The 6,541-nt window shown below is 39.9% G+C and overlaps 1 long non-coding RNA gene across 1 annotated transcript in view; it reads right to left on the minus strand.

The window, feature by feature from the left end:
• LOC148189395 (uncharacterized) overlaps positions 1-6,541 on the minus strand; it is a 92,735-nt gene that overhangs the window by 12,700 nt on the left and 73,494 nt on the right. The window contains exon 3 of the long non-coding RNA XR_015776827.1: positions 2,764-2,867. This is a non-coding gene — a long non-coding RNA (uncharacterized LOC148189395). The remainder of the gene's footprint in view (positions 1-2,763; positions 2,868-6,541) is intronic.

Consider the following 6,541-nt stretch of genomic DNA (forward strand, 5'->3'; position numbering starts at 1 on the left):
GAACGGGGCTCAGGTCGGACACAGAAAACAAAAGGTTCGCTCTTCCTCTTGTGTGTACTGCGAGGGGAAGGTAGAGAGGGAGAGGAGAAGGAGGGGAGGGAGGTGAGGGGGCGAGAGGCTGCACTGTGTGAGGCTAATGAGGAGAGACCAGGGAGCAGAGACCATGCATCGGACAGCCATGTGCTGCACAGACGCCCGTTGGACTGGCCCACGCAGAGATACACACATTTAAACAGAGTCACAGTATAGTGCAAGAGTAGGCAGGATGAAGCTAGCAAGGCCACGCTGGTAAATAAGGTATGCATTGCTTTACCTCCTCTGATTCATTATCAATAAAATGTTTCATGAGGTAAAGTGGTTTGTTGTTGTCTCACTTCAGTGTTATTAGCTGACAAAAACTTAAAGCAGCTACAATCAACATTTTTATATCAACAATTGATCACGTAACTACTTGTGTGTGAAAGGGCTCGCTGGTAGTAATAAAGTGTCAGAGAATTATCCACCAAGTCTGCAGTTCCTCAGTTTTACGAAGCATTTTAGCGTCTTTCAGGTCATTTATTTGCTTTTTAGGCTGCAACTTTACTGTTTTGGTTCAGTCTTGCTGCTCTTACTGGCATTACTTTTGGACACAACAAACCTTACAGACCACCAGACCTGCACACTGCATTTCCTATGCCAGCAGCCAACAGCAGTCAGACAAGGTGAGGAGGAGAAGAAGAAGGAGAAGAAAGAGAAGCAGAAGCAGAAGAAGAAGATGAAGAAGAAGAAGAAGAGGAAGAAGAAGAAGAAGAAGAAGAAGAAGACACAATATGGGTTATTCAAGCAAGATTTCTTTTCATTTTTTCTGGGGTTTTTTTCTGCTCATGGCAGGACAGTCATACAGCTGTAGACATGAACATAGGGGGAACTACACAGGAAGAGCTAGTGTGTTTTTATAAAGAGATGACAAACAAGCAAACAGACTAAGAAAGAAACATACAAGCGTCGCCAGCAAGGGATACCGATGTCAGAAGCAATGTAAAGTTGAATGCTTTCTTAATGGAAAATGAAAAAGTTGTGTTTGTCTGATCTGTATGTGATTTTTTATTTTATAACCCATAGGATGCAAGAGGCAACTGGCCAGCAAGTTTTTTTCAGTTATTGAATCTGGCCCCAATTCAGAAAGGTTTGGACACCCTTGCTTTAGAAGGTGATATAGACCAAACCACAGCTAAGAGGAGGGTGAATACTGGACTTACAGTCATGAAACGGACAGTTTCACAACTTGCCATATCAACTTAAAAGATGTCAATATGTCTGTTGTGTTTACAGCTTCTTATAGTCAAGGCTCAAAGTTAATTCTCAAACTTGGACGCAGCAGTAGACACAATAATCTCAATGCAAGGTCAGTTTAGTAGCTTTTCTAGAGCTTTCAGTCCTATCACATGATCTTCTATAAGGATTCAGCATGTATGATATAGGGAGAAGTATTGGCAGAAATGGAATACAATATAATAAGGCATCAACTATCAATTATATCAACTAAGTGAGCGGGTCCTCATCCACACAGATCACCATGTTGCACCATGTTCCCTCAGTAGCTTGAAATGGACAAACCAAACACTGGCTCTAGATAAGGCCATTCTTATTTTTTGCACTGGTCCTCGTGTTTTACCAGTTTATCAAAGGGCCAGTTTGTTTTGGAAAGGAGGAGAACTCCGTGGATAATTTTGCTCCAGGTATAAAAGCCTCCTGAACTTTTTATTTTACTTCAGTCTTAAATATGACACTATATTGCATTTAATATCATCAAAATTAAAAATGTTTCTTCATATACAGAATTGTAGTCCTTGATTGTTTTCAGCTACCTTTCCTTCCTCACGGCAGAATATAAAAATTTAACCTGTTGTACATATTGTTGGTTTAAAGGAGTAGTTCAATCTTTTTGAAAGTATGCTTTCTTGCTGACAGGTAGAAACGAGGATATACAACTGTCAAAACAGAGGAAATAATCTTCTTATCTGCTGTCAAGGAAACTAATAAGCATATTTTCCAAAAACTAAAGCTATTAAGATATGATATTTGCAATATTTATCCCATTTGAACAATAACCATTTACTGCATAATAGATATTATTGCTCATTTTCCATTTATAAAGTTTGTGCTTTAGTTTTTTCATATGTGCCTTCCTTAACTTTTGTTTTTAATTTTTATTTAGTACTTAACTACTTTTTATACTTTTTCTATTCTTTTGATTGTGTACTTGCATGTCGGGTCTGGGAGAGACTGCATTTTAATCCCATCCTATGCATATGTCAGAATTGGCAATAAATTTGACTTTGACTTGATTGTATATTAACTTATTTTGTAAAGAAAATGGTTGTTTAAAGTTTTCCATTTCATATGATTTATACATCTCTTGTAATTCCCATGGTTAATTACGGACTGCATACACTGGAACTGTAAACAACCACATACCAGCCTGTTGAGGGTATAATATTTGGGGAATAAAACATAATATGGTCTGAGTCTCAAAACCAGAAATATTCTGCATCTATACATGTTTCCCTCTGTTAAAAAAAAAAAAGATGTTTTGATCTGGCTCTAATCATGGCATGATAATTGTCTGTCACCAGCAGATGGGCGAACTGGAATAGCGACCAAACACACACAACAGCTCTGCTCATTCAAATGACATGCCTTGCACGCTTGTGCTCTAAAGCTGTCGCAAAACTGCTTATTACAATGAATTAAGAGAGGTCTGTGTGTAAATGTTGCGCCTACCGTTCAATTTTTGGTGGCGAAGGGAATCCGAAGCTGGAGGGGGGTGTGTCTGGTATGGTGGGGCGGTCATAGCAAGCATCTGGAGATATGTGTGGCCATGTCCACTGGAAAGAAAGAAAGAGAGGAGAAAGGGATGACTGATGAGAATAAAAGAAAGTAGACAGAGCGAAAGGCCTGTGTAAGTGGTTGAGAAAAGTGAAGGACATTACACTCTAATGGTCTGTTTTGAGGTGTTAGGATTACTTTTAGTCTGTCCTGTGTATTGTCCAGTCTCGCTCTATCTCTGCGCTGGCAGGCAGACATGGAGCAATAATAAAGTGATTGCAATATTCGTCACTCAAGACCTAAATTGAAACGAGGTGGTGTGGGCCTTAGAGACATGTTGACCCTGCAGCATATCTGCTCACAGATGTCTGAAAGAGTCGGCCACAGCCATTCAGAGCGTTCACCTCCTCATCGTGTTTCCATGTTCAGCCCACAAAGCCTCTGCAAGATATATATCACATGTAAAACCTGCGATGCTCGCACTTGGAGAAATGGTGGGAAAGGTGTGTGATTTAGAGGGTGACAGCAGACTGTTAAGGGATTTAAGCTGTCCAGCCCGCCTTATCTCCAGCTCTGGTTCCTTACCGAGTTGTTGGTCTTTGGGGAAGTAGACATGCACAGTCTCTGGGATGGGCTCCCTGGGCTGTGCTTGGCGCTCAGCTCTCACAGCTTTAATTGAATCATTGCTTACAACCAGCAATTTGGAGGCTTTTTCAGTTCATTAAAAGTTCAGTGTTTCAGGTTTGCTGCGCTCCAGATTACAGTATGTTAAATTGTGTTTTGACAGGCTGAAGTTGAATGTCCAGCGCAGGCCTCTGGAGGCTGATTGATTAGTGAGATAAAGTTTGTCTGGGAAGACAACAGCTGTATCCAAAGACATACAAAGAAACTGAAATTAAGCAACATTAGTTTCTATAGTATCCCACTTGAAAAAACAAAACAAAAAAACAAAATTCTTCCTTCTCTCAAGTATAGTAATATAAACCAGTGGTTCCCAGCTGGTGGGTCACAGTCCAAAAATGGGTCGTGGGTCCATTCTAAATGTCTGAATGGACCAAAAGTGACTCACAAATGTGCCAGGTTTGTAAAAACACTTTATTTTGAAGTTCAGTGGCATTTCTGTTTATTCTTGCAATATGTTTAACTTCTTTGTGTCGTAAGCCAATGTGCTGTTTACATTTGCTGAATTACAATTGAATATGTGGTCATTTGTAATTGTTGTGGACTCTGAACCAATGACTAAAGAGAAATCTGGACCCCTGCTGTGATTGGACCAGTTGAGAGCCATTGATATACACAGTAGAATATTATTAAACGTTAAATGTTAATGCCCAGCAAAAATGAACGAATAAATCTATTTGACCAACTCTTTCCAGTGTCCAGTATGTACTAGGTCAGCCTGTCATATGTCTGTGCCCATGAATCCCCAAAATGTTGTAATGTAGTGCAGCAGCAACACTAAATAAACAAGCAAGGACAAACTATATCAAACTGGAGTTAAGACCTCTGCCAGCAAAGGCCAATGGTGCATTCATGTGCTCCTCGGATGGTCATTTTGCCAACTTTGGAGTGTTTGTGAGCTTTACGTTGTAATGCAAAAACAACATGGACACTGAAAACAAGATGTGTTGTATTTTATTGCTCAGAGCGCTTAAACAACATGCTGACAACAAAGAGCAAAGGAAACTGATCAGAGGAGCCGTAAAATATGAACGGGAACTTATTTTTCAGATAATTCCAACACCACATAAGCAGCACAAAGCTGCAAAGGTAACTGCTGCTTGCCCCTCAAAGAAAAACAGGTTGTTGGTCAGTGACATTTCTGTAACATCGTATTGAGCTTACACCGTCTGCCTACACACAAGTGGAATGCTAAATCAGTGCATTACAATGAAAATTTTATCTTCAGTAATGTAAACTTACACATGATGACTGATAATACATTAAAGAGAAGTTTTGTAGGTTGGACAGCACTGAACCACTGGTGACGGTTCATGTACTCAAGAGGCGTCTTAGTCGGGGGGCATCAGTGGGTGGGGGGACTTCGAGAAAGACTGAAAAGAAAAGTGTGGTTTTGTTGCAATTTTTTTCTTTTGAAGTAATAAGTGCAATAAGTAAATTAAAACTGGCTGAATAAATCTGTTGAAGGACTGAACCCTGACAGAAAAAAAAAACAGTGGAAGCTCCCTGAGGCCCCTGTCACCCCTTAAAGACGCAAAATGGTTTAGTCTGCCCTGCACTAAATGCAGCTCGAGCCGAGAGAGTGGCTGCTTGTCGTGCTGGAGCTTGAACATACACTTCTCTTAGAAAGGAAAATCAGGCTTCCAAAACAAGAATAGAAAGAAGGGAAGGAAACTCTCTTAGTTAAAAAAAAATTCAAAAGGTGTGAAAGACAGACGAGAGATTTAGGGCGGGAGGCCCACAGAGACTGCTTATGCACAGGGTCCAGAATTTGGTCCTACGCCCCTGCATGTACTTTAAGACTCATACAGCAACTGACACAGTATTTTGCAACAAGTATCAAAACCCGAAATGTTCGATACATTTACCTGTAACAATTTGAAGGAACCTGTACAGAACTGGCTTGTCCATCATTAATTAACACATCTTAACACACTTTTTTTTTTTGCCTGTGCTATTTACTGAATATGAGGCTTTTGTAGCCACATAGTTAATGCCAATTACCCCCCAAAAAATCCAGATGTCACTAATTGTTGCTCTATCAGTTTAATAAAATGCATTTTGTGACAGAAACGACGGTTGAGGCAAACCTCATGTCTGCATGTTGAATTCAATTATTCATGTGAAATATATTTTCTCATTTCTAAATAGCCCTGGTTATCTTGAAAAATAAAATGTACAAAACACCAAAATATAATCTATATCTATATAATATATAATAAATAGATTGAGCTATAACTAGACAAATACAAGTAGCACAGAATTGTAGTTTTTTGGCACAAGCCTGTTGGTGTTCAATAACACCGTGAGCTATAACTACACTAGTTATAAAAGGTCTGTAAATCAAAACAGAAGGAAATCAAGCTGCGTGAAAGGCAAAACCTACCCGACACGCAGCAAATGACATCACTATGTGTTTCCTTAAGTGGAAAAAAACTATATTGGACCATGAATCGAAAGCCGCTGTCACGTCCTTGATAGAACACATCTATTCTCCTGCACAGCTCTGCCCACCTCTGACTGGGAGGTTATCAACAGTTCATCAAGGGAACATGGAAGTGAGAGACAATACCTTCCTCCACTCCAACAGACTCACGGGGTGGTTGGGATCACTTCAATGAAACACCAGCACCTTGAACATTGGGTAATTTCAAGAGGAAGAGACCCTGCATGCTTCATGAGATTGTCAGCTGCTGCTGCGATCAAAACAAACATGAATAGGGTTCAGGCTGGTTGGCGTTTCACTAGATCACGTGGGTTGTCTGTTAATGACCTCAGTGATGGTGAAATAAGTAGTTTCATCAATTACAATCCGCGGCCTTTCAAACACCTCAGGATGATCGCGGAAAGACTTGAAGGGATAATAACAGACAGGCCTGTCTCACATAACCCAACCAAATATCAATATCTTGATGCAAGACTAGATATTGTCTTAGATTTCGGATATTGTGATATTTTGAGTGTTTTCTTCTCTGTAATTTTATGCACAAATTGGTGCATAAAGTTACAAAAAAGTGATGCAATTTCCTGAACTTACCAATTTGTTCTGGCT

The sequence above is a fragment of the Plectropomus leopardus genome, chromosome 6 (assembly GCF_026936395.1).
Source record: "Plectropomus leopardus strain MGB_pleo_1.0 chromosome 6, ASM2693639v1, whole genome shotgun sequence".
NCBI lineage: Eukaryota > Metazoa > Chordata > Actinopteri > Perciformes > Serranidae > Plectropomus > Plectropomus leopardus.